Raw genomic sequence first — 12,225 nt, forward strand, 5'->3', positions numbered from 1 at the left:
GCAGTTTAGATCCAGCCTGAGAGAGATGAGGGAATGCTGTATCTGTCATAACAACAAAACCCTGAAATCCAGGTACCTACAATTGCCATGAATACATAACCAAGAGGATGTGTATCTTAAAACTGATTTATAAGTTTCAACTAATTTTTTTGGATGCCTCAAGTTAACCCATGATAGGTCACGGGTTTTGGGCCTGTGTAGCAGGGCCCTGAGTGGGGTTAGTGGTGAATTGGCTTTTAACTGTGGTAAAGCTAGGGACTTTTGTTCATACAATGAGAAAAATATGTTCTATATTTTTAAACCGACAGCATATCTTTCAGTTTTTAGGCTGAAAAGAGATTGTATTAAATGTTCACAATACATGTTAATATTTTATTTAGGTCTTGGAAATCATACTTTCTTTATTGGTTTTATTGCATATTTCTCACTCTTCACTTTGATTGCTATATGTTTTTTGAGGAGATAAGACCGGTTTGTTGAGTTTCTCTTCCATAATAATTAGGGACTTCACAATTGGGACCCACCTCACAGAGTATAGCTTTAATACCACTCTTTAAAGGTTCTATACTTCCTACTTGGTGACAAAGTTAGAAAAATACATTATTGGAAGACAAAAACAGTACTGGTATTACTTTTACATCATAAATACAGTAGAGTCTCACTTATCCAACATAAACGGGCAAGCAGAACGTTGGATAAGTGAATATGTTGGATAATAAGGAGAGATTAAGAAAAAGCCTGTTAAAAATCAAAATAGGTTATGATTTTACAAATTAAGCACCAAAACATCATGTTATACAACAAATTTGTCAGAAAACGTAGTTCATTACACATTAATGCTATGTAGTAATTACTGTATTTATGAATTTAGCACCAAAATATCACAATGCATTGAAAATATTGACTACAAAAATGCGTTGGATAATCCAGAACGTTGGATAAGTGAGACTCTACTGTACTCAATAGTCTGCACTCGGAATCTTTTTCTGCCAAGCACATGCTTGTTTGCATGTGCTAGGTGACCACCTATACACCACCAATAAACACAGAGGATGTAAACATATTGAGTTAACAAAGACTACAACTTGGTATTTACAAATTACAGCTGATAACTAGATTGTCAATAGGGGTGTGCAAGATACTGATCCAGCAAATCCGGCAAACAAATCCCGGTAAAAGGGACAGGTGATGGGACTTGAATTGACTCCACAAAAATGGACCACTTGGCAACCAAAATCAGCTGCTTACAGTTGCTTTCGGCTGTGCCATGACACATGCAGGGATTTCCCCCCATAGCCTTGCTTAAGCCAATCAGAGTAAGAAAGTGGATCATGTATCTTTTTTGCTGGTCTATATATATCAGGGTGAGCTCCTTCATTTTCCTGTGGTGTCCTAGCTTCTAGAGAGAGAGAGAGAGAGAGAGAGAGAGAGAGAGAGAGAGAGAGAGAGGTTTTGTGCTAGATAGCTCCATGTTCTGTCTCACTGCCATCACTGCTTAGGATTGTTTTTGGAGTCAATAACAATATTTTCCTTTGGCAATTTCATTACATTTTCTTAGGTTAATATCTTTCAGTCCTTCTTCTTCTTCTTCTACTACTACTACTACTACTACTACTACTACTACTACTATTTCACTAAGGAAGAGAGAGTGGGTGTGCTTTTTGAGTGGGCTGTGAAAGAGCATTTTGGTGAGTGTTTATTTACTTTTGTGGGGTGGTTTAGTGAAAGGAGGGAATAGCCTGACTCCCTTGAGCCCCTATGGGAAGAATTCCGTCTTCTTGCTTCTGAACTCTATCCTGAACCTTCCTTCTCCCTCAAAAATATTTTACATTTTTTTAACAAAAAGCTCCTTCTTCTCCTTCACCTCTTTGACTGACTCATGTATTCCCCTCCCCTGTCCTATCTTCTGTCTTGTGTGTATTCCTGCCCCAGTTCACCTGGCTTGACAACCACATAGAAATGCAAAAGCTTAGGAACAGTATTTGTGGATGACCCAAGCCAACTACTCCAAGTTGTGACAGAAGAAAAACACGTAACATTTAATACAAATAAGTAAACAGAAGAATGGACGGGTTGGGCAAGAGCTTGAAGGCAACTGGTTGAGGGAACCCAACTGCCTGCTTCAATACAATGCTAGTAGACCAGAGGGAAAAGTTTTCCCTTTGGTCCATCCCTCTCCAGCCGATCAGTTCATACCAAAGAAGTAGAAACGGATTGGCATCCTCCCAGCTGGGTACACCAGAACACAATGCCCACCGGGAAGGGAAGGATCTGGAACCAGCAGGGGATGGCAGGCAGGCCAGTGGCACCCGCATTGGAACCACCCCACCTGGAAAGTCATGTAGGATGTTTGTTGGATAATTGTTGGTCCAATACCTTAAGGAAGGTGGCACAAGAAAAATCATATGCACATTGTAAAAGACATGCCCTTCTACACTGCTTACTGTATACAGGATAAGCTAATACTAAAGGATGAAGCCTATCCTACATTCCCAGTCACTCCAGTTGACCTCCTTACTTCTCAGAAGGATAAATTTGCTTAACAAATGTATGAGTAACCCACATGGAAGACTGCGATCACGTTTTACAGGACTACCTCCCTGCCATTCTGAATTCTTAGAGAAAACCTTTGGAAAATGCAAGCTTTTTCTCCAAATCATCCATGAAGTGTGAAAGGCATGAAGAAATGAATTCATAGTAAGTCACTCTGCTGCAAGCCCATGCCTTAGTATTTGTCACCTATTTCGATACTACGCAATTATAACTGTGTTGACTAAAAATAAAATTGCAACACTCCAATAAGGCAAGAGATATATTATTGCACTTTCATAAAGCAGCTTAATTTTGCAACCATCTGACAATAAAAGTAAATTATTTAAGCCTAATAGAAAAGCAAGTGTCAGAGAGAATGAAATACACATTCTACAGCAGTGAGAACGATTTGTAGTAGAAGGAATGGGAGTATGGTAATAAGTTATGAGGGCAAGATTGGCAGGAAAGAAATAATTTCATCTTGTGAGATTATTCTAAAAAAAGAGAGAAAAGGACCGATTAGACCCTCAGAAGAACTGTATTAGCCTACATTTCCCATCACAAAATAATATATATTCTGAATTAGCACAACGACAAATAATTTGTTTTTCTTGCTATTTCCTCCCCAGTTTTTTCCAGTTTATGCAATGTCTCTTTAGTTTATCAATAAAACACATATGAATGTATTTTGAGGATCTGAAATTTTAAAAATAGGGAAATGATGTGTTTTAGTGAATATAGGCAAGTCCATGAGGGAGCTGAATTTGTCCATTGGTCCACTGAGCTCAGTACTTTCAGTATTGATTGGCAGCATTTCTGCCAAGCTACTAAGTCTTAAGAGAGTTTCCTAACCCTGTTTAAAATTTCTATGGATTCAGTCTAGGTATTCCACATTGAGCAAGAGAAGATAAAACTTATGATCAAATAGGACATCTTTTGAAGATGAGAATTCTGTGTGTGTGTGTGTGTGTGTGTGTGTGTGTGAGAGAGAGAGAGAGAGAGAGAGAGAGAGAGAGAGAGAGAGAGAGAGAGAGAGAGAGAGAGAGAGAGAGTTCTATGCCCTTAGGACATTTCTGTAAAAATGTGCATGTAGTGACTGACTGATAAAATACATCTCTTTGTTATGAATGATATTGCTAAGGTTGTTTGCATTTCATTTTTGCAATGCTTTATCTCCAAAATGCATGTTTGTTGTCATTAACATTGCATCATTTCTTCTTGCTATATTCAAAATAGATGCAACACTGTTGCTTCTGGCATTTCTATTTTCAAAGTTTATTCTATAAAAGTCTATCACTTGACAAAAAAGACACTTTTATCACACAGCGACCTTGCACCTGTCTGTTTATCAGTTACACTATAAATATCTCTGGCTCCAATGGGTCCATCTGTTACTTTTCAGATTCACATGACACTGGTTTATAATACAGATCAATGTTCTTAGTGCTTGTGCTTCTGTTTCTTGATGATATTGTGCATTACTCAAATTATATTTTTATGTGTACAACCACATTTCTAAATTACTTTCCCCCTCTTCTATAGCAGGTGAGGGCTCTCTCTAACATGGCACATCAAATTAGATACAGATAGCATAGACAGAAATCATGCATCCATCCAGATGTTTTTGGATTGCAACACCCAACATTCCTAACCTAATTAATGTTGGCTATGGAGACTTGTAGCCCAACATTTGGTAAACTATGATTCTGACTTTTGATGTTCACATGTAAGAGGACAGGGTAGTTATGATTTAATATGAGCCTGAACGAGGAGAGTGTAAGAAAAGAAAAAGGGGAAATTAATAAGCCTTTTTTGATTGCTCCCATTTATATTTGGGGAAAACCCTGTCAATGGCAAAGAAGCAGCTGTAAAAATAAGTTATATTCATGAAAGCCACCATCAGAAAACAAAACAGAAAACAAAAGCAAGGCACAAAATTCTATGTAAAAACATGAAAATTCATTTCCATCTTTTGTGAAGGGGAATTGACTAAGATCACACTGATCTCCTCTCCAAAATAAAACATTCTGCTATGGAATTAGAGGCTCCATCTACATTGCCATATAATGCAATTAAACTGCATTTATATGAGTCTGCATTACTATATAATGCAATTTACTGCTTTATACGAGCCTACACTGACCATATAATGCAGTTTCAAACTGTATTATATGGCAGTGTAGATGGGGACTTAGTTCAGCTTTACCCTGAGACAAAATGGAAGAAATGTGTCCCAGTTCACACGTCTCATGTTTGCATTAGGATGGTTATGAAGTCCTGAAAGGCTTTTACAAGATGTAGTCCCTTGTTTTTTTTCATATTCCACAGAAGAAACTAGAGCTACATCTCAAAATACTAAAAATGTGGTTGAAAGGGACTTATTTAGACCACTGACTGACAAACAAAAATAGTTTTTTACAATTGAGTTGAGAATTGTTGATCTTTTTTGAACTGAGATTCTAAATCACTCCTGGCAATTATTTTAAAAATTAAAACAAATATCTTTTGAATATCTTGTGAATTGTTACTAGGTTCTTCTGTGGATTTCACTGGCTGATGCACAGGTTTTGCATCCTTTGCTCTACAATTTTATCATAAATTGCCTGCCTGCCACTTAAAAAGCATAAGGACACTTTCACTGTATGTAGAATATAATGGGAAGCTTTGAGGGATATGGCACAATGTGCTCTGAGATTATAGTAGCAAAGCACAGCATGTTTAAGATCAACCTCATACACAACTCCTTACAATGATCTTACTTTGAAGTCTTGTTGATATGAAATGGTGTTGCTAGATCCCTATTAAGAAGAATGGAAGCCAAATTTCATGCCAGGTGATGCAAGCATTTATAACATTAGTCCAATTTCATGTTAGGGCAGCTTTCATGACCTAATGTGGGTCAGAAGTATGTCTCAATGTTATTTAGAATGCACTATGAAATAATGAAATACAATAAAGCAACTATTTATCAACAATTATAATCATAATTATGTTATTTCTTACCTGCCTCTCCTCATGGCTCAAGGCGATAAACAACATAGCTAAAAACACCACACATAAAATACACATATTAAAACATATTCTGATGAAACACATATATTAAAATACACAGAACAAATATTAAAATACAGTAAACACAATATGTGAGTATAGAATTCATAGTTAAAATTGGCCTGCCCTAAGAGATAGGTCTTAAATTCTGACAACACATTTAGCTGTTGAAGCTCTTCCACCAGATCAATTGTCAGTCTTGGGCAGCCAATGAAAAGGTCTTCTTGGTGACAGTCACCACAGTGCTTGGCTGGAGTAGCTGTCCCCCAGAGGACCTCAGTGTTTAAAGGCTTTAAAGGCCTTTAAAGGCTTTAAAGGTCAAAACCTACACTTTGTACTTTGCCCAGAAACTAATTGGCAACCAGTGGAGTGACTTTGGGTTGGGTGTAATATACTCACTCTTAGATGTTCATGTAACTAGTCTGGCTGATGTGTTTTGAATTAATTGGACTTTCCAAACTTGGTACAGAGGGTGCCCAATGTAAAGCATATTGAAGGAGTCGAACTTTGAGATTACCAGTGCATGCACTACCATATTTCAGTCCTCCGATTCTAGCTGGCACATAAGCCAAAGCTGGTAGTAAGCACTTTGAGATCAAATCATCTTTTCTTGCAGTAAAAATAACAGTTAATGTATCTGTTAGTGTATCTACTTGCAGCATAAGAATTAACATTTTCTTTCATATTATTGTATATAAAGTTTCTTTTCCAAGTACATATGAAAGTATTCCATTTTATCTTCACAGATTTCTTATGGAGTGAGTCATAACTGATAAATCATAACTTCTTTCAGAGATTATTCAAGAGAATAAGGCAAAACTAGGCATTTTTTTTACTCCCATGCTTCAAGCAGCGTGGTAGTTAACACACAAAGAGACCTTGGGACACACAAGAAGTTAATCAGTGAACTTGAGTCATGGCCAATGATCTGAACCCAAGATATTTATATAATTTGAGAGATTTGACCTTGAATCTGGGAGTTGTAGTTCACCTACACTCAGAGAGCACCGTGAACTCAACAGTTGATGAATCTGGACCAAACACAGACTCAACATAACCTATTTTGATTACTGGTAGGGTTTAGGAAGGATTGACCCATGATTTTGGGAATTATAATTCATCTATAATAATAATAATAATAATAATAATAATAATAATAATAATAATAATAATAATAATAGATAACACTGTCAACCTACCCAATGATGGATCTGGACCAAATTTGGCACACATAACCAACATGGCCAACTTTGAATACTGGTGGGGTTTGGGTGGAAATGATTTTGAATTTAGGGAGTTGTAGTTCATCTGCATCCAGAGAGTACCATGAACCAAACAGATAATGGATCTAGACTAAACTTGGCACATAGACCCAACATGCCCAACTTCGAATACCCGTGGGATTTGGAGGGAGCTGATCTTGAATTTTGAAAGTTATAGTTCACCTGCAACCAGAGAGTACTGTGAACCCAGCCACCAATGGATCTGGACCAAACTTAGAACACAGACCCAACATGGCCAACTTTAAATACTTGTGGGGTTTGGGGAAAATTGGTCTTGAATTTTGGAAATTGTTGCTCACCTACATTCAGAGAACACTGTGAACTCAAACAATGATAAATCTGGACCAGACGTGAAACACAGACCCAACATGGTCAATTTTAAATACTGATGTGATTTGGAGGGAATTAGCCATGGATGCTGGGAGTTATAGTTCACCCACATCCAGAGAACATATCCAACTAATGATGGATCCGAACCACACTTGGCACAAAGACCTAACATAAACAACTTTGAATACTGGTGTGGTTGGAAAAATGACATATGATGATGGGAGTTGTAGTTACCCACATTCTTATGCATTTTCTAATGTGTCTATTGTTATAATCCAAAAGCCAACAATGGCAATATCTAATGTTTATCTGTACCAAATTACCTAACCCAGGCACCCGCTGGGTACTTAAGCTAGTGTATAATAAAAGTGAATGTAAGTATGTATGTGTGTATGTGGGCAACAATGCATGTGGTCCATTTTCTATTAGCTCTCACTTTGAGAGGCCACTGTAACCTCCAATGATGATGAACCTAGACCAAACTTGGCACACAGACCCCTATGACCAACAGAAAGTACTGGCGGGGTTTGGGGGGGACTGACTCACCATGGCGGGAGTTGTAGTTCACCCTGCATCCGGAGAGCACTCTGAACTCCACCAATGACAGATATGGACCACACTTGGCACACATAATCCCATGACCAACAGAAAATATGGGAGGGGTTTGGAGGAACTGACCCACCATGGCAGGAGTTGGAGTTCACCCTGCATCCAGAGAGTACTATGAACCCAAACAAAGATTTGTCTGGACCAAACTTGGAACTCATACCCATCATCACCAACTGGTGGGATTTGGGGGATTGACCTTGGTTGTTGGTAGTTGTAGTTCACCTATATCCAGATAGCACTATGAACCCAAACAATAATGGATCTGTACCAAACATGGCCATCATGGCCAACTTTGAATGCTAGCAGGGTTTAGAGGGAATTGATCTTGAATTTTGGGAGTTATAGCTCACCCATAAGCAGAGAGCACAGTGAATCCAAACAACGATGGATCGTGACCAAACCTTGCACACAAACTGGACATGATCAAGTTAGTGCAAAACATAGACATAGCAGAGAAATCAAAAATGTCAAAATAAACCCTTTATTTGTTAATTGGAAGTCTCCTGGCATGGAGAGCTTAACATCCATCTTCATCCCTGTTTCCAGCTGCAGAAAGTTACATCTTGTCAGTGTTCCTGCTCATGGTAGTACATGCATGGCCCCAAAACCAGATCATTCTGGGCTATGAACCAAATGGTCCCATGTCTTACCATTCCTCCCCAAAAAGGCCTATTTGAGGTCCTTCAATTTTGCCAGCATGGCATAGAACCACTAGTTTGTTTCCTCATGAGTCTACTTTGGATTGTACTATTAAAAAACAGATTGAAACAGCAGTGGTCTCTTTAAATAAACAATAAAAGCAAGACTTCAACAACTTAAAAATATAAATGTTTGTGATTTCTCAAAGATTGAAAAAACTTAAATTCTTATTGTGAGAAAACATCAAAACTCTTGCTTTCCCATCCTCCCACTACCCACCAGAGAAGTAAAGTATTCAGAGTTCTGAAGCAACTTTAAGGAAAATAAAAATAAATATTGACTTTGATTGTCCAAACCTGCAGTATTCTAAAATCAGCTTGGTTAGGTTATCTAGAGCTTTTTGCTAAATTTGCATTTTATGCTCTACACCTGTTCTTCCTCTGAGCATAGGTTGAACTGTTATGAACTTATGATGGACCAGCCTGCTGTGTAGCTGTTTGCAACATGAAAGCTTTCCCCAGTGATAGTACACTTTCACATTAATTCAATCTGCAGAATAGATAAATACCAGGAAGGAGGTATATTTTCATTTTAAAGTGATAATTTTGACTGACAGTTCCATGCAGCAATGATGTTCACAAAGAATTCTGTATTCTGTTAGTTTCCCATAAATTTCAGTGTCAGTAAAATATTTCCAGTGTGAATAGAAAAGTCCTGCCCATAAAAAGGTGCACATGCTCTGGAGCTGCTAGATTAAAGCATGCATTAGAAAAGATCGCTAGAGGCACCTAACTCCTCCTTCTCTTCCTCCCTTTTTTCTTATTCCTCTTCTGCCTCTTTTTTTTTTCTTCACAGCTGAGACTGCCAAGCAGTAGAACTATTAACAGAGCAATGGCTAATTATACTAGTTAATAATGTGATCCTATGCAAAATCAATGGACCTCCACTTAATTTACATGCTATAAAATGTTTTGAAATAGCTTAGGCCAGCTATAGTTAAGAATTCTGCTCCAAGAAACTTCATCAAAGCTTTAAGAACTAGTTGGCTCAGTATGAACAGCAAAATCAGAGGCACTTTGTCAATGTATTTAAAGGGGAAAGAGGGCAAGAAATCAATAGTAATCTACCATTTATGAGTTTGCTAAGTACTCATTCCTTCAGCTATACTAAAGCACTTGTCCTCTGTCTGGCTTTGTATATACTCCCAGCTTTCTCTTTCTGTTTATATATTTCTATTTCCCACACACCTTTCTAAATGTTTTCTCAAATTTCAATTGAAAATGCACTATGTACATTTATTGATGAGAAGACTCATAATATCAGAGGACTGTCTGGCTCCAGGAGCAGGTGAAGAGCCATCTAATGACAGATCTCATGACCTTAGTCCTTGATCATAACCTCATCTGTATGTTCAACTTCACTAAAACATCTCTTCCAACAAGTCTCTTAGTTTTTTTGGCAGCTATATTTTTCCTTTCTGTCTTTCTTACATTTCACTTAGGCCAAAAAGTTCAGGACAATGGTGAAAAAAAAGGGGGGGGATGGAAATCAATCCTAGGTCAGATGGCGATTTCACAAAGAGTGATATTTCAACAGAAGACAACTTCACAGTACAGGCTTACTATTCCTAATCTGAAATGCTTGGACGAGAAGTATTGTGGGTTTCATATTTTGGAATATCTATATTGTATATAGACATATAATGAGAAATCTTGGAAATAGCACCCAGGTCTGACACAAAATTCATTTATGTTTCATATATACCTAATACATATAGCTTAATAATTTTGTGCACAAAACAAAGTTTGTGCACATTGGTGCTAAATCAGTTTTAATGCCCTATATCCCTAACCAAGAATGTTTATTTATAGCACAAACTCATACAATAAATAGGGTAGGAGAAGCTCCCCCCCTCCCCAAAAAAAGCACATATACCAAGAAGCTGATAAGAAAATACAACTTCAGGTCCCTCACAGAAAACAGCTAATATTCAAAGGACAATAGCAAATGAACCAGCAGCTATAGTTGTCTGCATTTACACAAATATTTGTTTAAATGCAGGCAGCTAGAAATGACAAAGAGTTTTAATATCTTGTTTTACTCAGTACAAACATCAGTGACTCATAATACTGCACTTGTGAATTGTAAAACAAACAAATTCACTTCCTTCTTCTCTAGCTTGGGTTTTAACTGGTATACATCCTTCCCCCCTTTATCCCAATGGACAGCGATAGTTGGACATATGGGACAGTGACATTTATAAACACATTTAGAACCCTTGGGGATGGGGAACCTTTCTGAATAATATTTCACTTTGATTATAATTGGCAGTTCCAGTTTGACTCAAGTCCCTGCGATCCACATTTCCCATCTCTAGCAAAGGCCCATTTCTATGAGTGCTTTTCAAACATGAAATCATTCTATTGCAGATTGATTGGCTGAAAGTGAAGAAAAGAATTCTCTTGTTATTCATCACAATCTTCATCTTTCAAATGCCATGGAATCTCTGAGGCTAGCCTAACTTCAAGCATTTTCCCCTCAGTCTCTCTGTAGGCTGCCTTTTGAAGGTTAGGTGAGGACCAAATGTTACCTTTTGTTTTTCTTTTGATTTCACTGTGTATCACGAGATTCCATGTCTTTTCTTTGAAGAGCATGCTGACTGCTGTTTCTGTGTTGCTTGTATGCTCCTGTAGTCCCTCTTGTTTTTCCCCCCTTAACTCTTTTTCAGCTTTCCTCTTCTCTCGGCACTTTATCTGTGCAATTCCTTAGAGCTTCATGCTGAAGAGGCATGACTTGACTGCAAGCTTTCAAGAGTCAAAAATGAAATGAGCTCAGGAACTCGATGACGTCTCTTGATGCAGAGTGTGAAAAACTTTCTCAAATGCTCTGTTTCAGTGGTCCGTTATTGAAGACTGGAAGGGGAAAAAAGCAAATGACAATAAAATTAAAGGAAATATTACATGCAAACTCAAGAACCATCTCACTACATTGTAAGTAAGTAGTTGGATTGGATTCTGGTTCAATAAACACAATTTAAAAGTGCCTAGAATGCATTTAATTAAATGCTAGACATTTTAAGAGACTGCATAATATTAATAATATCCTATCAGAGTGGCACTGTCAATGTTGCCATAGATCTCCACTTTGATAGAGCTTATCATTCTTCCAAGTAACAATTGTATTAGTTCCATGCAATGTCAGTATTGCCATCTTATTCACACTGTCATCCTGAAAACCAATGTCAGTTATATAGCAGTTGGAAATGAAACCTCCCAGGGAAGAGTTAATCCTTCACCTTCTGTGGGATTCACAGTTTCTTCTCTCTAATTAAGTAAAAGGGTTGCTGACCCTATCCACAAACCAGCTAAGCAAAGATAACTAGAAGGTATCAATTTGTGTCTAATAATTTAATCATAACCAATTTAAATATCACTGGGATTTTGAATATAAGGCCATAATCAGTTTGCATGATGGTACACATGAACTGATTCAAGGAATGAACTCTTCAACTAGCATAGCTGTCAATCACTTCATCTAGTCCTCTCCCCAGTTAGCAACAAAGAGATGTATATAATCAATTGATGCAGTTAAGATTGAAGTGATTTTGAAGTATTCACCAGTTTTCCTGGTCATTGCACCATGAACAGATATCTAGATTATAGATTCAATTTAAAGTCTTTCACGTAATATCCAAAGGGCAATGTTACATCTACACTTTTTAAAGAATATTTCTAGAGATGACATCAAGCATTTAATGTGAAGAAGAAATGGTTCTTCAGAA

The sequence above is a fragment of the Anolis carolinensis genome, chromosome 4, assembly GCF_035594765.1.
Source record: "Anolis carolinensis isolate JA03-04 chromosome 4, rAnoCar3.1.pri, whole genome shotgun sequence".
NCBI classification, from domain to species: domain Eukaryota; kingdom Metazoa; phylum Chordata; class Lepidosauria; order Squamata; family Dactyloidae; genus Anolis; species Anolis carolinensis.